This window comes from Rhinolophus hipposideros, assembly GCF_964194185.1.
Source record: "Rhinolophus hipposideros genome assembly, chromosome: 6".
NCBI lineage: Eukaryota > Metazoa > Chordata > Mammalia > Chiroptera > Rhinolophidae > Rhinolophus > Rhinolophus hipposideros.
Window position 1 is genome coordinate 7,701,608 of NC_138052.1, and position 24,217 is coordinate 7,725,824.

A 24,217-nucleotide genomic window follows, 5' to 3' on the forward strand; every position below is an offset into this window, starting at 1 on the left:
GCTAAGGCACCATAGGCAAAAGACTGAGAATGGCCTGTTCAACAATAAGCAGGCCATGGGGACTCTGCCAGAGCAGTTTTCAGGGAAGTATGAGGTCAGGTGCCACCTTCAATGAATGTAGGAAGTGATGGGAGAAGAGAAATCCCACGGCTATGAAATGTAGCTGAAGAAAGTGAGTCAAAGAATTTTCTTAATATTAGTGGATTTGAGTGAATTTAAATGCTGCTGAGAAGCAACCAACACAAAGAGGTCTGGCGACACAGGATAGAGAAGGGATGGAGTCAATGGTTTCAAATCCCCAAGGAGATAGGAAGGGTTAGAAATTAAAACAAGGCAGAGGAATTGGCCCTGAGCAATGGGTGGTCTTCACAAAGGAAGAAAGGAGGAAGGGAGGGAGGGAGGGAAGAAAAGAGGGAGGGGCAGGGAGGAAGAAGGGCAGGGTAGGGGCCAAAGCAGGACCCAGGTCAATTTGTTAACTTCCTTGGGGTGCAGGGAATTCCTGTCTGATAAGTCCTCCAAATACTCCATCAAGGGAGATGAGGGGAGTACCACAAGCAACCGGAGGTGTAGAGCTGGAGAAGGCTTTAAATGGTCACTGAAGGAGAGTTTGCTGGCCAGAGACTCACCCTTACACCTCTCAGGTGGAAGACTTTGGGACTTGGGGATATACCCACAGCCAACAAAGTCTTTTCTTTCCTGCTCTTAGTAAGGCCAGGCCCTGTGGGGGCAGGTGGCTGTGGTTCGGGCAGGTACTTCCTGACCTAGACACAAAAGGTTAAGTTTTTCATAGCTGAACACTAATAATTAGACTCTGTAACAAAAATCAAATTAATTGCAATATGGCAAGAAATAATACAATACATTGACCTCCCTCTGCCTGAGCCCTGCGTCTATCTCTCAGGGAAGAGAGGGGATGGAACAGTGAGAGGACAAAGTGAGAACCCCCACACTGTCATCCTGGGGGGCCTCGTGTCTCAGAGCGGCCACCTCGGGTCAGTGTCCACCTCTGCAAGTTGGCATTATGAGCTCATATACTGCGCTGCCCATCCTTGTAGCTGGCCTCAAAGAAATCTCAGCAGTGCTAATTACCAGGCAAGCAGTGATATTCCCTAATTAAATTAATTCAATATGGTCCATAAAACTGAACTAGCATGACCATTCATTGAGCTCCCACACAAGGTCGTGATCGCCTCATTTCATATTTATTCACTTCAAATCCCCAGCACTTGCCGGTAACAGGGACTGTTAGTTCCTATAATTTAGGTCTTTTTTTCCTTCCTAGAAAAAATAAATTACCGAAACAAATTGAATAGAAAAAACAGCTTGAATTGCAAATTATAAAGTTGCCTAGTCCAGCAGTACATGAGGTAGTTATTCACAATATGTCACTTTAAGATAAGTTAATAAAGAAATATAGACGAGAATCCATTTTTGGTCATCATTAGCATATGCAGTACAAAAAGCTACAGGGTATTCAATTAATTCTAGAGCATAATTAGGGAGCACAAGTCTTGCATATAAATCAACTTTCTTTTGTCTATTTTTCTATTTTCTTTCTTTTCTTTATTTTTTCTTTTTCAGTTTTTTAATTTATTTACTTATTTTTGGCCTTCCATGTATTAGGAAATGCCATTTCCAACCAGAGTTCAGAAGGTAGATGGATGGCTGCTGCCCAGCCACAGGGCTCAGAGGCCCCAAGAACTTAATGTGGGAGCTTCAACCCTGGAGATATTTCATAAACTTCTCATACCCAGAAAATCATAATTACTGTCTCTGCAATCATTTCCCATTTTTTTCCAGCTGCCATCTGTCAAGAGGTGCTGGTCACCTAAACCTCCTGTAACTCCGACAGTCACTAATTAATCCCAGAGGACAGCACAACCTAAGTGGAAATGCATTATTTTAAAAAGATGGAAGGAAATCAGGCACCATAAGATAGTACACAGGCAGGGCAACTCCTGTGTCGCTGGAAAAACAAAATGATGGGGGAAATGATTTGCAAAGTGCAAGCTCGGTGCTTAACAGTAAGTGCTGGAATTCACAGTTCAGAATGAAGAGTTTAAACTGTGGTCTGGGGACTGCTGGGCTCTGGAGACATTCCTCAGGGTTGCAGGAGGTGTTTTTTACTCAGAGTTCATTTCTGGATGTTTTTAGGACACCTGAACTTTCTGTTTCTCAACTCGGTTTCTTTCTCTTCTGCCCTCAAATCTCAGGTTCCTCTTCTCTCTGAGTGTATTACTACTGGGCTGGTGCAAACGTAATTGCAGTCTTTGCATTGTTGAAATTTGACATTTGATATTGGAATACATTCTTAAAGAAATGTGGTTATGTTATACATCATTTTATTGTGCATTTTTTGCTTTATGTGTTTTTGCTAATGACTCATTACTTGCTGTTTATTTTATATTTATTTTAGACTATGGAAATGATGTTAGACAAAAAGCAAATTCAAGTGATTTTCTTATTCGAGTTCAAAATGGACCGTAAAGCAACAGAGACAACTTGCAATATCAACAACACCTTTGGCCCAGGAACTACTAATGAATATACAGTGCAGTGGTAGTTCAAGAGGTTTTGCGAAGGAGACGAGAGCCTTGAAGATGAGGAGCATAGTGGCCGGCCATCGGAAGTTGACAACGATCAACTGAGAGCAATCATCGAAGCTGATCCTCTTATAATTACACCAGAAGTTGCAGAAGAACTCAACGTCAACCATTCTATGGTTGTTTGGCATTTGAAGCAAATTGGAAAGATGAAAAAGCTCGATAAGTGGGTGTCTCATGAACTGACTGCAAATCAAAAAAAAGCATCATTTTGAAGTGTCATCTTCTCTTATTCTACACAACAGTGAACCATTTCTTGATTGGATTGTGATGTGCAATGAAAAGTGGATTCTATACAACAACCAGCGACGACCAGCTCAGTGGTAGGACTGAGAAGTAGCTCCAAAGCTCTTCCCAAAGCCAAACTTGCACCAGAAAAAGGTCATGGTCACTGTTTGGTGGTCTGCTGCCGGTCTGATCCACTACAGCTTTCTGAATCCTGGCAAACCATTACGTCTGAGAAGCATGCTCAGCAAATCGATGAGATGTACCGAACACTGCAACACCTGCAGCCAGCATTCCTCAACAGAGAGGACCCAATTCTCCACGACAACATCCGACCACACGTCACACAACCAACGCTTCAAAAGTTGAATGAATTGGGCTACGAAGTTTTGCCTCATTTGCCACATGCACCTGACCTCTTGCCAACCGACTACCATTTCTTCAAGCATTTCAACAACTTTTTGCAGGGAAAATGCTTCCACAACCAGCAGGATGCAGAAAATGCTTTGCAAGAGTTCATCGAATCCCAAAGCACAGATTTTTACGCTACAGGAATAAACATATTTCTCATTGGCAAAAATGTGTTGATTGTAATAGCTCCTATTTTGATTAACAAAGATGTGTTTGAGCCTAGTTATAATGATTTAAAATTCACAGTCTGAAACCACAGTTACTTCTGCACCAACATAAGAGCTAAGAAGGACACCTCTACTGATCAAGCATCTCTGTTTGCCTTTAAATAATTTTTCCCAGGTCTGAACCCATGGGAATGTTTCCAAGTCACTTGTTCCCTTTTCTTTGAGAACACAACTTTGGTTCTGAAATTCCAGTTCCAGAGTATAGGGCTCACCTGCCATTTTTGTTTTCCTGACACCGCTTCCTCCTGGCCTCTGAGCACTGCTCCTTCCCACTGCCTTCCTGGCCTGCTTTTCGGACAAGGGACCAGGCTGGCCAATCAGAGTGACTACCCTGAGGCAAAGCTAACATGTGGCCAATCAGAATCTTCTGAGGATCTCTTTGGACGATTGGGTGAAGAAGTCACAGGTACTAAGAACCCATTAAAGTAGGGCTGTGGGCTCATCTGTGCTACCCGACCAAGAAAAGTGTACCCAGAGCAAAGTGATGCCGCCAAGTGTGACATCTTCTGAGCCTCTGGGCCTGGCCATGCCTGAGCCATCTTACCCTGAATTTTCAGTTTTAGGATCCAATACATTCCTTTTTGTTGTGAAGACAATTTGAGTGGGTTTCTGAGTTTAAACCCAGAAAAGACAGTACTTCCACCACATTAAAATAGGGCTCAGACAACTTCTTCCAGGAGAGAGCTGGGGTGAGTCACCCAGTGTGTGTGTCTGTGTGAGTCACCCAATATGGGAGTCACCCAGTATGTACCACCACCCTGGCATGAGTCCTCCCATGGGATAGACAGGCTTTACACAGAAGTCAGCAGGTAGGTCAATAAACCATAGGCAGAGTCACAACTTTGCCCTAAGGAACATCGTTAAAGTTCCTACGGCTCCTGCAGCCCCCATTCCCACCCCTTCATCTGCCACACACCTGTGGCTGGGAAGCTGGCCCCTATCCCTTGGTGGATAGTTAGTGGAGCCTTTTGAAGAATCTGGTTTTGCAGAAAAGAAAAGGTTTTGGCCCTGTGAGCCATGCGTGGCCCAAAGACAGTGGTCTTCTGCCCACGAGGACCCCTGGGCCACCTCCTCTGGACAATGCAAACCGGCAGCCACCCACCACACCTCCCACTCACAACCCAGCTCCTCCAGTCTCTGTGCATATTTGTCCACCCCCATTCCTCCTCTGATGTAAGTCCTTCCTGGGAGCCCTGTAAGGGGGCATGGACCCTCTCATTCATCTTTGTGTTTCCAGGGCCTTGGAGCAGGCTTTGATAAATTTAAGCATTAATTCATTGGTTCAGTAAGCACTTCATTGATTTATTCAAGGGTCACATACAGACCACATGCTGCAAGTATCTAAGAGATAACCCAGGAGTCCCTTCAGGTAAGAGTGTCAGTCTCAAAGTACAGGCTCCTGCAGGGGTCTCCATAACAGGCAACAATGCAGGACTGTCTATATATTGAGTCCAGATGTGGCTGCTCTTGGTTTGAGACTCATGAACCCAAAATAAAAGCTGCCCTCCCGCCCCCACTGCACATATACTAGAGAAACAGGGATGGGACAATCAGACACCCGTTCCCATTAGGAAAGAGGGGAATGGATTCTCTCTCTCTCTCTCTCTCTCTCTCTCTCTCTCTCTCTCTCTCTCTCTCTCTCTCTCTCTCTCTCTCACACACACACACACACACACACACACACACACACACACACTGGGATTCTGAAATCCTGCTGGGTAGACTTAAGAGGAACACCCTATCCAGGAAGGGGACTCTTCCTTAATGAGGTTCTAACTAACTCTGTCCCTGAGGTGGGTCTTCACAAATGGGGTTCCCGGGGGCCTGGAGAGGACAAAAACTTGTGAACCACCAACCCCTCAAGAAGCTTTAAGTCCTTTTCAGGTCTAACAATCTCTGACTACATAACTATAAATTAAATGCACCATGCTTCTTTTATTATAGACACTCTGAAATATTAAGGAAGTTAATAGTTAAGGATAATCTTGAACCAGTCACAGCTCCAGCAGTCATGATCTGAGCCACTTGATTGCTTCTGACATTTCCACATCATGCAGAAATTTTCTCTCACCTGTCCTCCTGTCACCCTCAGAAGGTGGACTCTGAAAAGACATGATGAGCTTCATCACTTTTATACAGAAGGTGCCAAAAAAAAATACACATATGAAGAAAGGAAAACTGTATTAAAATTGGAATATTCAATATACACCAATAACAAAAGATGAATACAAGTCATGTTTGACTTCCGCAATTACAAGAGGTGCTCAAAGTGGTTACCATCAGCGTCCAGACGCTTCTGATTACGGCGAACTACTGCTTGAGCAACACTAACCAAAGTGTCCACTTGTATACATTTTGTTGGCACCCCTGGTATATCTAATAGGGACAATACCAGAAGCTCACAGAGGCTTTGCTCAACCATCTTCACTCTTCTAGGTTCAGATAAACAATCAATTTAAAGTGGTTGTGGTCATTCGAATTTTCTTATAGACTTGAATAAGTATGTCATCCACGCACACCAGCAGCTTAGCAACATGGCATTTAAATATTTCACTACCCAGGTAAACATATTCAATCCCTGAGTCCCAGTTTGAATTATTTATTGTGCATCTTTTTCAAAAGCCCATTTTAAATCTGCCCGTTATCAACATGTTCAAAGAATGGCACCCAATCCCTAGGAAGAGCTGGATTTCAGTCCTTGGTCCTGGTTGATCAAAGGTGACCTGCAAGCATCATAAAATTGAAAAGAAAAATGGGGCTGCCAGTTTGATTATCTATATGCTAACAGAGAGCTACTTCATGGGACACTGAAGCCTGGATGGAACACAAGTTCTTATCGACTAGAACAAGCTTCCAAACTAAAAATGCATTCCATGGGTAAAGGATGGCTCTTTGGAAAAGTCACAAAAATGTTGTGGGAACAAGATACATTTATCTCGACAGATGCCTGCTGTGAAATCACGGGTTCTGATGAGACACTCTGCTGATGTGTGTTCTGAGATGGGAGTTGTGATTTTGTCCAGTGAGAAACTGTATTATGCAATCCCTAGGTAAACAGTATTGGTACCTAGGAGAATACACAAGCCTCAGAGTTGTCCAGAGGAAAAATATGCTCTTTGCATAAGTAATAACACAGGTGGAATCCAAGCACCTTTGAGTCCTTTGTTTAATTTGACTTTTTTTTTACTTAGATGTTTATCATTTATATCCCGCACACTGTGTGCACCCCTTTTCCCCCATCCACTATCGCTCTGACATTGCACAGAACCATTACATTTCCACTGTCTCTATTCCTAATGCGGTACTCTGCTTCTGTAAGTATATACATACATATATACATACACATATATATACATATATATGTAAAATTATAGTTGGCATTCATTATTGTTCAGCTTCAGCTTCAGGTGTACAGTGCAGTGATCAGGCATCTACATCATCCCTGAGGTGGTCTCCCAAATGGGACACGTGTCCATAGGATACCCTACAAAATCTTTACAACATTATTGATTACGTTCCCCAAATTAATTTTCAAAACCCCGTGGCCATCTTGTGGTTACTGACTATTTTCTAATCCCCTCACCTTCCCCTTATCCCTACCCCCCCGCCCATCTAGCAACCCTCAGTTTTTCCTCTTTGTCTCCAAAACTGTTTCTGATGAGTTCATTCATTTATTCTTTTCTTTAGATTCTGCATATAAGTGAGATAATATGGTATTTGTCTTTCTCTGTCTGACTTATTTCACTTAACATAATGTGCTCTAGGTCCATCCATGTTGTTGAAAATGGTAAAATTTCTTTCTTCTTTATGGCTGCGTAATACTCCATTGTATAAATGTACCACGGTTTCTTAATCCAGTCGTCTACCAATGGGCATTTTGGTTGTTTCCATGTTTTGGCTATTGTGTACATTGCTGCAATAAACATAGGAGTGCATAAAGATTTTTGAATTAGATTTTTGGATTTCTCCGGATAGATACCTAAGAGTGGAATTGCTGGATCATAAGGTAGTTCCATTTTCAGATTTTTGAGATACCTCCATACTGTTTTCCATAGTGGCTGCACCAATCTGCAATCCCATAATTTGACTTTTCTTGAAATCCTCTCCTTTCTTCACTTCCCTGACACCCTTTTCACACTGGATGTCGGTGTCTGCCTTTTCAACCTGTTCTCAGTTGGTGATTAATGGGGTGAGGATGGGTTAGCTTTTCCCCAGGAGTTTGGGGGCTTCCACAGAGCAGAGATCCACCCTCTATTTAGTTGCAGTATTCCCGGAGATTCAAACCTGAGAAATACAGCCTTTTGGGCAGTGGTGGATGGGGCACTGACAGTGAGGCCCATCTCTAAGCCTGGCTGGTAGAACCAAAGAGCAGTGGAAACTGTGGAGACAGCTGAGAAGACCCGGTGCTCTGGCCCCAGCAAGGCTGTGATGCTCGCAGGAGTCCGAGCAGGGCACTCTAGTAATGACTGAGGGCACACAGCTCACACAGCCTGATTCAGTTCAATTGAGAAAAATAAAATGAAAGGATAGTTTTCCTACTTAAGGGTCTAGAGCAAATGCCTGCGAGCCATGTATGTGGATCTGGGCACTATTTGGTGTGTTTCTGGACTGTCTCTGAGGGAACAGGCCTTTGGAATCTTAGGTGTCGCAGAGACAGACGATACCTGAGGCCTGAAAGTCACCTGGAAAGGGGCCAGTCTCATGGCTTTCCAACTCATGTGCTCTGTAGAACTTCCTCAAGCCCCTTGCAGAAGCTGAGAGGAGCAGAAAGTCACAGCTCGCCTCCTCACACGGGGCTCCTCTCAACTCAACCAGAGCAATTCTGCTTTTTATGTTTCACTTCATACGATTCCCTATTAGTCCATTCACCACAAGACTGAGTGGCTTTAACATGTAGGGGAAACACTAGTCCTGGCTTTCCATCTCATTGAAGCCCAGACGGAAAACGTATCTCCTGCCCTGGGGAAATACAGCAGAGGCTGGACTAGAGCTCAGGACTCCTGACTCAGTCCCGGGCTCTTTCCACCTCTGTTATTTTTTCCTGTAAGGAAGATATAGGAGCATATGTTCGTACAATAAGATCACGTTGGCCGTTTCTGTGATTCTGTCATTATAAATCTCATATGTCTCCAGGCTCAGTAGCAAACTCGAAAAGTCTCTGGCAAAGAAAGGTGCATTTTGGCAGATTCCCATAAACACGATATTTGTGTTTAAAGAAAGATAAAGCTCTATATTTGTGACAGAGTGATCAGAAAAGACACAACTGCCCCTTCACAAATATCCACGCCCAGGACCCCCCAGTGTACTATAGACTAGCAAGGGCAACCTCCCCCAGTGATTCATGAGAGAACCACTGGTGGATCCATGGATTAGCCCTCAACCTCCATTTCTGCCCCTCTATTTCACTAAGCCTGGGGAATTGAAAACGATTACCCTCACCCCTCCAGATACCCTAGCAGCTAGGGCTCCAGACAGCGCTCTCAAGTCCTACCAACCAGATGTGCTACCATAAGACTTTGGTCTGAGCCTGCAGCCTGTGAATAGAGATGAAAAAAAAGCATGAGGCATCCATTTGGCTGGGCTACTAGAGCCAGCTACTGTAGTGGCAGCTTTTTCATTCATAAATGGTTTCCTGATTCAGCAATTTCTACAGCAACTGTGGCAGGTTTTCATGTGATTCTGCAGCAGTAGCCACAGCCTTCCCCATCTTGGCAGTGTGACTATGGAGGTGGGAATTTTTTCTGGGAAAGTGCCTTATATTTTTCTCTTACAGATCTCTGAACTACTTTGTAAACACCTAATTCCTGTATGAAAACCACTGCTTAAACCAGATAGGATGATTCTGTTGTCTGCAACTGAACCCGTATTGAACTTTGGCATTTTTGCCAATCTGGTAAGTGAAAATGGTTGTATTCATTACAGCTGTAATTTAATCTTCTCCTAAGTGAAGTTGAAGGTCTTTTTGTATGTTTAAGTGTCATTTGTATTTCCTTTCCTGCAAACAATCTGGTGGTTTTTTTTTAAAGAGGGACGACCCTGATCATCATACTTATTCTTCAATTATTTCTTCCATTAGCTTTATGGTTTTACTTTTCACATTTAGGTCTTTACCGCAGCTGGACTCCCCTATTGTGCATGGGATAAGGGAGGCTTATCCCATTGCTATCTGCTTGTCAACCTATGTGTATCTTCCTTCAAATGTTACACAAATGTTATACAAACCCATGCAGGGTTTGTCCCTGAGCCATCTCTAGTCTGTCCCATTGGCCCATTTGCCTGGTTTTACAGCATATCACACTGTTTTTATTATGGCAATATGTCTTTGTAAATAGTCAGGTAAATTCCCCTCCTTGCTCTTGTTTCCCCAAATCATCTTAATCATTTATGAATATTTACTCTTCTGTATACATTTAAGAATAATTCTGTTGAACTCCCCAAAGTATCGAGATGGAATATTTGTTGAGATTATACCGAATTGACAGAATAATGGAAAGAATATTAACTAACACCTCTATTAAGTTAACCTACTCAATCATGAGTATTCAGGTTTTTATGTCCTTTAAATTTTACATATTTTTCTATTGATATTTTGTGTAATCTCTGTTAATGTATAGATAATTTATAGTCTTTATAACTATTTTGACTATCTTATTTTATATTATTATATTTTTCAATGGTTATTGATGCTGATTGATTTATGTAAATTGACCTTGTATCTAGAAGCTCCTATAACTCTTTGTATTAACTTTATTTTTTTTACTGATTCTGCTGTTTTCTATGTATAAAAGCATCTATAAATAGATTTTTATCCCCTTCTTCCATTTATTATTTTTTCCTTTTCTTATCTAATCATATTTTCTAAAACCTTCAATACCATGTAAAATCTAGCAGCGAGAGAGGTCATCCTTAATTTTTTCTGGATTCTAAAGGGAATGCATCTAAAATTTCTGCAGTAAGTACGATCTTTATTGTAGATTTTTGGTTTATAAACTCTGTCAAACAAGGAAGTACCTTTCTAGTTCTGTTTTGCTAAAATATTTTTCATTGTTAAATGGTTGTTGACTTAACAGAATGACTAAATTGAAAAAGACAGAACACAAGTTTTGACAAGGATGTGGCCAACTGCTGCTGGGAGTAGAGATGGGCACAGCCACTGCAGCAGACACTGTCCCACTCCACCCAGACCCCTCCACCCCTGTCTGTGCTTCCCTTCCAGCTTCACTGCTTTGGCCTCCAACTGCCCATACCTACAACTCTTCTTCAGAGGATGGGCCTTATGCTACTGGGACCAATTTGCCCACATGGGTGGAGAGCCAGAAATGCCCCCCTACCATGCAGCCCTTAGTCCAATGACTGATAGTTGCAGAAGTATGAATGCCCAGGGACCTACCCTCGGGTTGGGACAACACTGAGGCTGAGGAATTTTAGGTTCCCAAATCCTCTCTTGGAATCAGTTAAGCTCTGCTCATAGAACTTGGCCTTAAATCCCACTCTTGCTGGAGTTCTTCCTCTTCTCTGTCTGTTTTACCCATTTCAACTGAGACTACATCCTTAATAAATCACATGCACAGAACTACTCATCCTGGGTCTGCTTCTGACTCCCACTTTACCTAAGACCATCACTTTAGAAAACTATTTAGCAGTATCTATAAAGCTAAATATACAAATATATGCATTCCCCACGATCACAATTTCACTCTTAGATACTTATGCACTGCAGAAATACACACATTTGTTTCCCAAAAACTATGTATGAACATATCTATAGCAGCATTATTATTATTAATAGCTCCAAACTGAAAACAACCATCATGTTCATCAAATTACCCATTAGGTAAATAAAATGCCTTATATTCACACAATGAAACACATCGCAGCAATAAGAATGAACAAACTACAGATACACCCAACATGGATGAATCTGACAAACTCCAAGTTGAGAGGAAGAAGCCAGACACAAAAGAGTAGGACTTCAATTATTGGAAGTGCAACCACACAAAACTAATCTATGAATCCAACTTTATTTTTCATACGTGGCTACTCAGTTGTCCCAATACCATTTATTAAATGCTGTATCTTTGCTCTGCTGATCTGAAGTCAAGATAGTATCAACAAATGAGAAACAAAAACTCATAGACTCAGACAATAGTTTAGTGGTTACCAGAGGGTAAGGGGGGTGGGGGGAGGGAGATGAGGGTAAGGGGGATCAAATATATGGTGATGGAAGGAGAACTGACGCTGGGTGGTGAACACACAATGGGCTTTATAGATGATGTAATACAGAATTGTACACCTGAAATCTATGTAATTTTACTAACAATTGTCACCCCAATAAATTTTAAAAAAATAAAGATAGTATCATCTTTGTCAGGGGTGAGAGTCACTTACTAGTAAGGGGTGACATTTAGGATTATGGGTGCTGGTTGCATGGATGCTTTTAGTTTATGAAAATTAATTGAGCTACACACTTATAATTTGTATGCCTTTCTGTAAGTATATTATTTAATACATTATAATTAGAAAATAATGAGGAGTTGAACTTTATTCAATTATTTTACATATAGTGATATAACTACATTAAGAGTTTTTTTAAATGGTGACTCATCCTTAATCTCTTTTTTTTCTCATTAAATTTTGTTTTAATGGATCTCAAATTTCTGTGACAGATTTTTGGTCAACTTATTTCCATTTAAAAACACTGATTTTAAAAACTAATAACTTAAAAACTTCACACAAAACAAATGATCCACAAAACATTCTCCTTTCCATCTAAAGGTTTTACGATGCATTACAATCATTAACCAGTCTTTTACTATTAAACTTAAATGGTCAACAGAGACAAACAGTTCTGAGACCATTCTTCCACAACTGATTAAGACTGGGGTGGCAGGTATTGGGGAAGATATTCATTTAGCCTTCTGAGCTTTCTGGGCAGACTTGGTGACCTTGCCAGCTCCAGCTGACTTCTTGTCCACTGCTTTGATGACACCCACAGCAACTGTCTGTCTCATGTCACAAACAGCAAAATGGCTTAGGGGAGGGTAGTCAGAGAACCTCTCAACATACATGGGCTTGCCAGGAACCATATCAATGATGGCAGCATCACCAGATTTTAAAAACTTCGAGCCATCTTCCAGCTTTTTCCCTGAACGACGATAAATCTTCTTCAGCTCAACAAATTTGTAAGCAATGTGAGCTGTGTGATAATCGATAACAAGGTCATATCTGGCCTGGATGGTTCAGGATAATCACCTGAGCCATGAAGCCATCTGTCTCCACTGGTGGGTCATTTTTGCTGTCACCAGCCACAATGCCACAACGAACATCTTTGACAGGCACATACTTGACATTGAAGCCCATTGTCCCCAAGAAGAGCTTCACTCAAAGCTTCACAGTGCATTTCAACAGATTTTACTTCAGTTGTAACATTGACTGGAGCAAAGGTGACCACCATGTTGGGTCTGACAACACCAGTCTCCACTCAGCCCACAGGGACAGAACCAACATGACCAATTCTGCAGACGTCCTGGAGGGGCAGACACAAAGGTTTGTCAGTTGGATGAGTGGTGGCAAGATGCCATCCAGAGCTTCAAGCAGTACAGGTTCCCTGGCATTGCCATCTTTACGGGTGACTTTCCATCCCTTGAACCAAGGCATGTTAGCACTTGGCTACAGCATCTTGTCACCATTTCAACCAGAATTTGGCACAAATGCTATTGTGTCAGGGATGTAGCCAATTTTCATAATGTAGGTGCTGATTTCCTTAAAGATTTCCTCATATCTCTTCTGGCAGTAGGGCGGCTCAGTGGCATCCATTGTGTTAACACCAACAATTAATTGTTTCATGCCCAGTGTGTAAGCCAGAAAGGCATGCTCACAGGTCGGCCCATTCTTGGAGAGACCTGCTTCACATTCACCGACCTCAGCAGCAACAATCAGGACAGCCCAGTCAGCCTGAGATGTACCTGTAATTGTGTCTTTGATAAAGTCTCTGTGCGCTGGGGCATCAGTGATGGTCACATAATACTTGCTGGTCGAAAATTTCCGCAGGAAGATAACAGTGATCCCACGCTCACGTTCAGATTTCAGTTTATCCAAGACCCAGGCATACTTGAAGGAGTCCTTTGCCATCTCAGCAGCCTCCTTCTCAAATCTTTTGATGATTCTTTTGTCGATCTCACCACATTTGTAGATCAGGTGACCACATTTGTAGATCAGGTGACCAGTAGCCGGAATCTACATGTCCAATGACAACGATGTTGATGTGTGTCTTTTCCTTTCCCATTTTGGGTTAGATTTAGCGGTGGTTTTCACTACACCTGAATTCTCTGGGCAAGCCTGTTGTGAAAAAAAAGGATCCTTACACTCTTGAGATAAACTTTTCTTTAACATGTTGAATGAACGTGTTAATGCATCCTGGATTTGATTACAATTTCTGTCTGTTCTAAATAGTGAAAGGTGTCTACAATTTTCTTGTTCTGTTCTTACACAGTTTTGGAATAATGGTTAAACTATGAGCCGGGCAATTTGCTATCTTTTTGTACTTTCAGGAATAAGTGGAATAAGATAAGAAACATCTCTTCATTGATAGTTTAGTAGAGTTAACATTTTTCTGGATTTGGGTCTTTAGCAGGGAAGGAGTATTTAACTATTCTTTCTATTTATTTAGTGTCTATTGAAATGTTGGAGTTTTCTATTTCTTCTTCCCTAAATTATAGCACTTTATAAATTTCAAAAACTATGTCAAGTTTTTCAGGCTGTTCAAGTTTATCACCATAGTTTCTTCTTGGTTTTTTGTTTGTTTGGTTGGTTGGTTGATTTTGGTTTTCTGTTTAAAACTCTTACCCATCTGGAATTTATTTGGAGTTCAAGTGATATTGCAGTTCTGGTTGTTGTGTGTGTTTTTTCCACATGACTACCTAGCTGTTACCACATCATTTATTCAACAATACATCTTTTCCTCGGGGAAACTGACTGATGTCAGAGGAAGAACTGTGAGTGGCAGCTTCATTGTTCAATGGATTAAGAAGTGCTGGGATAGACAGTGAAGATATAAGCCCCCTTGCCACTTCCTCCACTGAGAAGATAAAACAGAAAAACAAATATCCAGATAAGCATGCTCAGACAGACCCCTGCCGACTTCTCTCTGATGGCGGGGACCCACTGGGAAACTAGTCAGGCAGAATCAATCACACAGCAGGCAGCTCAACCAAGGTATATATTGTGGAATCTAGGATATGAGGTTGTTAGAATAGCAGAACCCACATCCCTCTGTTTTCTCCCTCTGTTTTATTCTGCAATGTCATAGCAAATAAGCAGCCAATTTCCCCAAAGTCAGAAAGCCCCTGCGACTTATTTTGCAATGATATTGGAGTGAGTCCCTAAGGCTCCAGATAGAAGGGGACTGGCCTTCCACAGTAGCAGAGAAAGAACAGGTCCCATCTCAGGGGACTCTCTGATCAAAGCCTCAGTATGCTTCCCCCGGCTTAGGCAGAGCAGAACATACAGTGAAACCTACATAATATAAATCCAAAACATGAATGACCGTGATTGCTTTCAGAATATTCATGGTGAGATGTAGTAGAAGGGAAAAAGTTATTCACTCTTCAAAGGACTACTCCCACCCCACCCCACATAAATGTCTCCAGTAAGAAGCATATAGCTAAGAAATGCACTCCCTCCAGTGTTCAACAGGAGGAAAGGAGAAAGAAAACCTTCACAATGAAATGCCTATTTTCCCTTTAGTCTTGTTGGGGCATTTAGGTTACATGACCACTCCTGCTGGACCAGTAGTAGTCCTCGGGGAATCCCATGTGCTGATTGGCTTAAACCTGGTTTGCTCAGCCAATCACAGGCAAGATCATTGTGATTGGACCACTCTTAATCGGGTCTAAGTCCTGGGTGCTTGTTACATGGATAGACCCAGAAGGGTCACATTCCTGCCCCAAACTGGGCGTGTACTGGGAAGAAAGAATGACGGAATATATGCTGGGGCAGCAACTGCCAGTAATGTTTGTGACAGAATTTCATTTTTTATGTTTTAATTTTTAAAATTATATATATATATATATCAGGGGTGCCCAAAAATGTATACAAGTGGACACTTTGGTCAACATTGCCCAAGCAGTAGTTCACCATAATCAGAAGTGTCTGGACGCTGATGGTAACCACTTTGAGCACCTCTTGTAATTGCAGAAGTCAAACGTGACTTGTCTTCATCTTTTGTTATCGGTGTATATTATTACAATTTTAATAGTTTTTCCTTTCTTAAAATGTGTATACATTTTTTGGCTATATATACATATATATATATATAATTTGCCATTTTAAGTGCACAATTCAGTGGTATTAATTACATTCACAATGTTGTGCAACCATCACTACTATATATTTCCAAAACTTTTCATCATCCCAAGCAGAAACTCTGTAATCCTTAAGCAATAACTCCACGTTCTTCCCTACCTTCCACCTCAGCCCCTGGTAACCTCTAATCTACTTTCTGTCTCTATTGGCCTAGTCAAGATATTTCATGTGTGCAATCACATAATATTTATCCTTTTTTCTCTTGCTTTTTCACTTAACATAACGTTTTCAAGATTCATCTATGTCATAGCATGCATTAGAACTTCATTCCTTCTTATGGCTGAAAAATATTACATTTTATGTATGTACCACATTTAGCTTATCTATTCATGTGTTGCTGGACACTTGGGTTTTTTCCACTTTTTGGATATTGTGAATAATACTGCAATTAACATTGGCATACAAATATCTGTTTGAGTCATGAGTCCCTGTTTTCAATTATTTGGGGATATGTAACTAGGAGTAGATGTTTTGAGTAATCGAGTACCTATAATTCTATGCTTAGCTTCTTGAGAAACTGGCAAACTGTTTTCCACAGAGGCTACCACCTCTTACATTCTCACCAGCAATGTATAAAAGTTCCAATTTCTCCACATCTTCACCAATACTGTTATTTTTCTTTAAAAAAAAAAATCAGTCATCCTAGTGGCTATAAAGTGGTATCCTATTGCAATTTTGACTTGCATTCCCCTGGTAATGAATGATGTCAAGCAGCTTCTCATGTGCTTATTGACCCATGTGCATATCTTCTTGGAAGAAATGTCTGCCCAAGTCCTTCACCCATTGTTTTCCAATTGTTTTTACAAACAGCTAGGATTGTTTGTCTTGTTGTTGAGTGGTTAGAGTTCTTTATAAATTCTAGATAGTAACCCTTACCAAATATATGATTTACAAATATTTTTCCCATTCTATAGTTTGTCATTTCAACTTCTTCATAATATCCTTTGGTGCACATTTATCTATATGGCTAATTTATCTATATTTTTTTTGTGATTCACGATTTTGATGTTATATCTAAGAATCTCTTGACAATTAAAAGGTCATGCAGATTTACCCCTATTTTCTTTTAAGGACTTTAGTCCTTAAATTTAGGTCACTGATTTATTTTTTTTTATATTTTATTGGGGAAGGGGAACAGGACTCTATTGGGGAAGAGTGTGTACTTCCAGGATTTTTTTCCAAGTCAAGTTGTTGTCCTTCAATCTTAGTTGTGGAGGGTGCCGTTCAGCTTCAAGTTGTCCTTCCAATTGCCGTTGCTAGTTGTAGGTGGCGCAACCCACCATCCCTTGCAGGACTCGAGGAGTTGAACCAGCAACCTTGTGGTTGAGAGCCCACAGGGCCATGTGGGAATCAAACCGGCAGCCTTTGGATTTAGGAGCATGGAGCTCTAACTACCTGAGCCACCGGGCCAGCCCCACTGATTTATTTTTATTTAATTTTTGTATAAAGTGTGAGGTAGGAGTCCAACTTGGGTTTTTTTCATTGACAATTATGATATCCCAAATCCATTTGTTACTGACAATATTTTCCTCTTGGAATGAATTAACACTTATTAAAACTCAATTGCCCATAGATATATGGATTTATTTCCGAACTCTTTATTCTACTTCTCCATATCTCTATCTTTATACCAGTCCTACATTGTTTTAATTACTGTAGCTTTGTAGTAAGAGTTGAAATTTGGAAGTATGAAAATTTTAACTTTGTCAAGGAAATTTTTAGCAAGGAAATATTTTCAAACTTTGTTGGTTAAATTTATTCCTAAACATTTTATTTTTTTAGATAATAATTTATATGGAATTGCCTTAATTTCCTTTTTGAATTGTTCATTGCTACTGTACAAAAACACAACTGATTTTGTGTTAATCTTGTATCTGAAACTTTGTTGAATTCATTTCTTAGCTCTAGTAGTTTTCTTGTGGACTCTTTGGAGTTTTCTAGATATAGACTCTAGTCATTTATGCATTGAGATAGTTTTACTTTTTCCTTCCCAATTTTGAGGCTTTTAATTTCCTTTTCTTGTCCTTTTCTTGTTATCAGCAGTGATAACAGTGGACATCCTTGTCTTGTTCTTATGAAAAAAGATTTTAGTCTTTCACCATGGAGTATGATGTTAGCTGTAGATTTTTGATAAATGCCATTTATTGTGTTAAGCAAGCTCCCTTTTATTCTTAGTTATCAGAGTATTTTCATAGTGAAATGATGTTGAAATTGTCAAGCTGCCTTTTCTGTACCAATAGTGATGGTCATGTTTAGGGTTTTCTTCTTCTTCTTCATGCTATCATATGATGTAACACATTGATTGATTTTCTTATGTTGAAGCACTCTTTCATTCCTAGGAGCAGTGTCATTTGGTCATGGTGTATAATCCTTTTAAAATGCTATTAAATTCACTTTGCTAGTATTTTGTTGACATTTTTAACCTATGTTCATAGGGTATCTTTGTCTGTAATATTTTTTTCTTATGATGTCTTTACCTAGTATTAGGGTAATGCTGTTCTCATAAAATTGCTTAGGAAGTGGTTCTTCCTCTTTTTTGTTTTGGAAGAGCTTAGAAAGGATTCAAGTTAATTTGCTTTTAAATGTTTGGTGGAACTCACAAGTTAAAGACATTTGGTCCTAGAATTCCTTTGTTGGGAAGCTTGTTTATTACTGATTCAATCTTTTTTATAACTCTGCACAGATTTTCTATTTTTTCTTGAGTTAGTTTTGGCAATTTGTATATTTCTAGGAAATTGTCCATTTCAGCTAGATTATCTAATTTGTTTGCATATCACTGTACATAGTACTCTTTTATAATTTTTTTTTATTTCTGCAAGGACAGTAGTAATGATCTCACTTTCATTTATGCTTTTAGTTATTTCTGTTCTCTCTCTCTCTCTCTCTCTCTCTCTCTCTCTCTCTCTCTCTGTGTGTGTGTGTGTCTCTCTCTCTCTCTCTCTCTCTCTCTCTCTCTCTCTCTCTCTCTCTCTCTCTCTCTCTCTCAAATTGACAAAATTTTAGCTATGCTGAATATATATATATTTATCTTTTCAATATATATATTGATCTTTTCAAAGAATCAATTTTGGGGTGCATTGATACTCTCTGTTGTTTTTCTATTCTCTATTTTATTTATTTCTGCTTGAATCCTGATTATTTGTTTCCTTCTGCTATCTTTGGGTTTAATTTGTTCTTATTCTAGCTCCTCAAGATATAAAGTTAGGCTCTTGATTTGAGATGTTTGTTTTCCTTAACATAGGCATTTACAGCTATAAATTTCCCTCTGAGAACTACCTTCACTGAATCCCATAACTTTTTGTATGTTTGGTATTACTTCTCATTCATATCTAACTATTTTCTAATTCCCCCGGTGATTTAGTCTTTGATCTGTTGGTTGCTTAAGAGTTGTTTAATTGTTGTTTAATTTCCACATATATGTAAATTTTCCAGTTTTCTTTCTCTTATTGATTTCTAACTTTATGCTATTGTGATATCAGAAGATATTTTGTATGATTTCAAAGTTTTTGAATTTATTGCGACTTTTATTGTGAGAATCTCACAATACAAATGATCTCTCCTGGAGAATGTTCCATGTACACTCAAGAAGAGTGTATCTTCTGTTGTTTTAGGGTGAAGTGTTCTGTATATATGATGTGTGTTCAAAAATACAGTGAATGTTTAAATAAAAATAAATTTATTACAGTAAAAGACACAGTGCCATTAATCCCCTTCAAAATACTCCTCTTTGCTTCAAACACACTTATCCCATTTTTCTTGCCACTTTCTGAAGCAGTTCTGGAAGTCCTCTTTCATGAGTGTCTTTAGTTGTGCTAATCATGGCTGCTTCGATGTCCTGAATTGATTCAAAACCTTTTCTTTCCATGGTCATTTTGATTTTGGGGAAGAGCCAGAAATCACATGGTGCCAAATCCGGTGAGTAAGGTGGATGAAAACACACTGTAATGTTTTAATTTGACCGAAATTGCTGTACAAGAAGCTCTGTGAGACATGGAACATTGTCATGATAGAGGATGAAGTAAAGATACTCATGAAAAAAGACTTCCAGAACTGCTCCAGAAAGTGACAAGAATGATGGGATAAGTGTGTTCGAAGTAAGGTAGAGTATTTTTGAGGGGGATTAATAGCAATGTGTCTTTTACTCTAATGCATTTTTTTACATTGAAACATTCACCACATTTTTTATCACACCTCATACCTGTAGATCTGATTGGATTATTATGCTGTTTATGCCCTGTATTTTCTCAGTAATCTTTCATCTCTATGTTTTATTCAGTTTTGAAAGTGGTGTATTAAAGTTTCTGGCAATGATTGTAGAACTATCTATTTCTCATTTGACTCTGTCATTGTTTACTTCATATACCTACTTTCAGCTTTGTTGTTTGGTTCACATATATGTGTATAACTGTTATACCTTCTTGGTGAATTTAACCTTTAATCAGTATTTAATGTCATCCTTTGTCCCTTCTGTTTCTGACCTAAAGTTTATTTTCTCTGACAATTATGGAGCCATCTCAACTCCCTTTTTGGTTATTATTTGCATGGGATAACTTTTTCTATTATACTACTTTCAACCTTTTTGTGTCTTTAGAACTAAAGTGAATCTTTTTAAGAAAGCATAAAATTTTAGGTTTTTTTTTTAATTCTGCTAGTCTTTGCCTTTTGACTGAAGAGTTTAATCCATTTACACTTAAAGTTATTACAGATAAGGAAGTACTTATTTCTGTCGTTTTTTATTTGTTTTCTATATGTCTTATATCATTTTTGTCCCTCATTTTCTTCATTACTGTCTTCTTTTGTGTTTAGTGGATTGTGTGTGTGTGTGTGTGTGTGTGTGTGTGAGAGAGAGAGAGAGAGAGACCTGTACTGATTCCCTTTTCATTTCCTATTCAGTATATTTTAAAGATATTTTCTTTGTGGCTTATATGGGGATTGCATTAACAACCTAAATTTATAACAATCTAGTTGAATTGATTTCAACTTAACTTTAATAGCATACAAAAACTCTGCTTCTATGTAGCTCCATACTCCCTTTATGTTGTTGTTGGTATTATAGATTATGCATTGTGTGCCCAATAACATGTGGACAATAAAGTGGTCCTATGGAACTAACCTCACAGGCTGGTCTGATTATAACTTCTTCAATGGGTAGGTCATGAGGGGTAGTCATACCCCAGGCATATAACGTTTTTAGTAAAATGTTTATCTTTGCCTTAAGCAAGCTATGTCCATTGTTTCTGTGCATCTAGGTTAACACAGCTTTGAAATAAGCTGTAATCAACCTCAAGAGAGAACATAATCTTGTTAACTATCTTGTAATCAAATCCTTTCCTTGTTTTCTCCGACTTTCATGTAAGCTTCCTTATGTTTCTTCCTTAATTTCAATTGCATTAAAAAAAAAAAAAAAAAAAAAAAAACCTGCTGTTCTCCAGAGCATTTGAGATCTTGCTTCCTGGAAATTGCCATCAGTTTTGGTTTAAATAAAATCTTATAAAATTTCTCTACAAGTTTGGATGTTTCTTATGTTGACAAATGTAGGTTTATAATTATTTTTTGTGCATTTGTCTTTTAAATCACATACCAAAAAAAACCTGGATTTACAAACCAAAAATACAGCAATACTGGCTTTTATATTTGCCTGTGTATTTACCTTTACTGGATACATTTATTTCTTCATACAGCTTCCAGTGACAGTCTAGTGTCCTTTTATTTCTATCTGAAGGAATCCTCTTGAGATTTCTTGTAAGGCAGGTCTAGTGGTAACAAACTCCTTTAGTTTTTGTTAATCTGGAAATGTCTTAATTTTCTTCTCTTTGTTCAAGGACGGTTTTGCTGGATATAGAAATAATTCTCAATTAACAATTTTATTTTTCTTTCAGCACTTTAAATATGTCATCCCACTCTCTTTGGCTGTCATGTTTCTTGTTTGCTTATTTGTTTGTTTGTTTGTTTCAGAAATTGGCTGTTAATCTTATAGAGAATCCCGTGTATGTAATGAGTCACTTCTCTCTCATTGCTTTCAAGACTGTCTCTTTCTCTTTGATTTCAAACAGTTTGATTATGATCTCTCAGTTTGGGTTTTTTTCATTTTACCTTATTTGGAATTTGTTGAGCTTGCTGAATGTTTAGATTTAGGTCTTTCATAAAAGGTGGGAAGTTTTTAACTATTGTTTCTTCAAATGTCCTTTCTGTTCCTTTCTCTATGTCTTCTCATCCTGGGATTTTCATAATACATATATTGATCTCCTTAATGGTGTCCCACATATCCTGTAAGCCATACTCATGTTTGTTCATTTTTTTCTTTCTGCTCCTCAGATTGATAATTTCAATCGTCATATCTTCAAGTTCACTGATACTTTTTTTTACATGCTGAAACCTGTTGTTGAATCCTTTAATTTATTTATCTTTTCAATTGTTGTATTTTTAACATCCAGAATTTTTGTTTGGTTTCTATTATAAAAGCAATCCCTGTCTCTATATTGATATTCTTATTTTTCCATACTTTATTTTTTTATTTCCTTTAGTTTTTTGTCCATGTTTTTCCTTTGCTCTTTGAGCATATTTAAGGCAGTTGTTTTAAAGTCTTTCTGTAGTAAGTCCTTTGTCTGGTCTTCTTCAGGGATAGTTTCATTCTACTTATTTTATTCCTTTGATGGGGCATTTATTTCTGTTTCTTTGTATACCTTGTAATTTTTTTGTTGTTGATAACTGGACATTTGCACATTATAGTATGGTAACTCTGGAAATGAGATTCTCTCTCTACCTTAGAGTTTGCTTTTTTTCTTAATTGTTGAAGACTATAATAGTCTGTCTAGTAACTTTTCCAAACAATTTTTTTCATAGACTGCGTTCTTTGTTGTGTGCGCTCACTGTTCCTTAGCTCGTGGTCACTTAAGACTTCCTTGAAAGCAAGGAGCATTTTTAAGTTCATTTTTCTTGATTTAAAATTTACTTGACTGCTGCAAGCTTTATACTCTCTTTCCAGAGTTTTGAGAATGTTGGTTATGACAATTTTTGCTTGTTTTTCAATATGTATGTGTAGAACAAGAGTCTGTGGCTGCCTACTCCACCTTTTTCTAATGTCCAAGTCAACAGAATTCTCTTGAAGTTTAACTGTAGTGTGACTTTTGAATAGAGTCCTAGTACAACAAAGAACAAGCAAGTACTGAGGAACCATTACATTTTAAAAACTTATATTGAAGGCAATAGGAGCCTTGGGAATTGTTTGTCTTTGTGTAAGACATCTTCCTAACCAAGTGACTCAATCTTTGCTTCTGAAAGTGTGGAGAGAAGTGAGGATGTGTAGAAGAGCCTGGGAACTTCTGGCACATAGGAAATTTCCAATGATGATAGTTTTTAATACGTTCTATTATCACTATTTATTATCACCATTGTTACCACCTCACTCCTGAAGCTGTCACTGACTCAACCACCCATTTCTCTGCTGCAAAAATAAGATCAGGTAATACAAAGAAAGTGTAGTTAAGACCCAGGTTTAGAAGCACACAGAACTGCAGACAAATTCTAGTGTGTCACTTACTAACTCTATGATCCTGATTAAGGCATCAAGCTCTCAGTTTTCTCATCAAAAAAGTGGAAATAATTATACACAATGCCTTGTTCGGTTGTTGTGAGGATTAAATGAGCCACACTTCGTCCCTCACATATCATAAGCCTTCCATAAAAGTTAGTGTTGTTATTGCCCCTTTATATGGCCCTGGGTTCAATCTTCAAACTTGATAACAGGCTGTCTTCTCACTCTTTCAGGTTCAGATGGCACTGTTTTTTGCTTCTACCTATTTCTAGCCTCTCCAAGCAGATATTAGTCCTAACAAATACTGACCTGGGGCCTCATTCCTGGTGTATATTTCCAAGTCCAGTTCTCTGAAGTCCCTCAGTACACCTCAGCTCTATCCATCCAATGGACCAGACATCCTTCTCCCCAACAGGTCCTTCTCATACCTTCCCTTCCCCAATATGTCACTCTCAGTTTCTTCTCTTCTATGCTGTGGAGTACTCAATCAGTCATTGATTACCATTTGTTAGTACTTCTCCCTCATGTTATCCAAGAGATATAGTTGGGGATGGAGTTGGGCATAGTTGGAGAAGCAGAATAGAATTTTAAAAGAGTAATCCATTTTCCTCTTCGGTGTGCCACTTGGTCCTATTAATCCTTCCAACTTCCCTCCTGGATCATGCAGTCCCTTTTTGGATTTTGAGCTTCCAAAGTCTATAGGACCTGAAAGTGAGAGAAATGGTTCAGGACATGTACAATCAATTTAGGAGCATCCAAGAGGACACAAATTGGGGTTTTCTGTCACTTACCTCTCAAACTAGGGAAGAATTTCCTACTGTGGGAGAAAGGTGGAGAGCTGACATTTTGAAAGT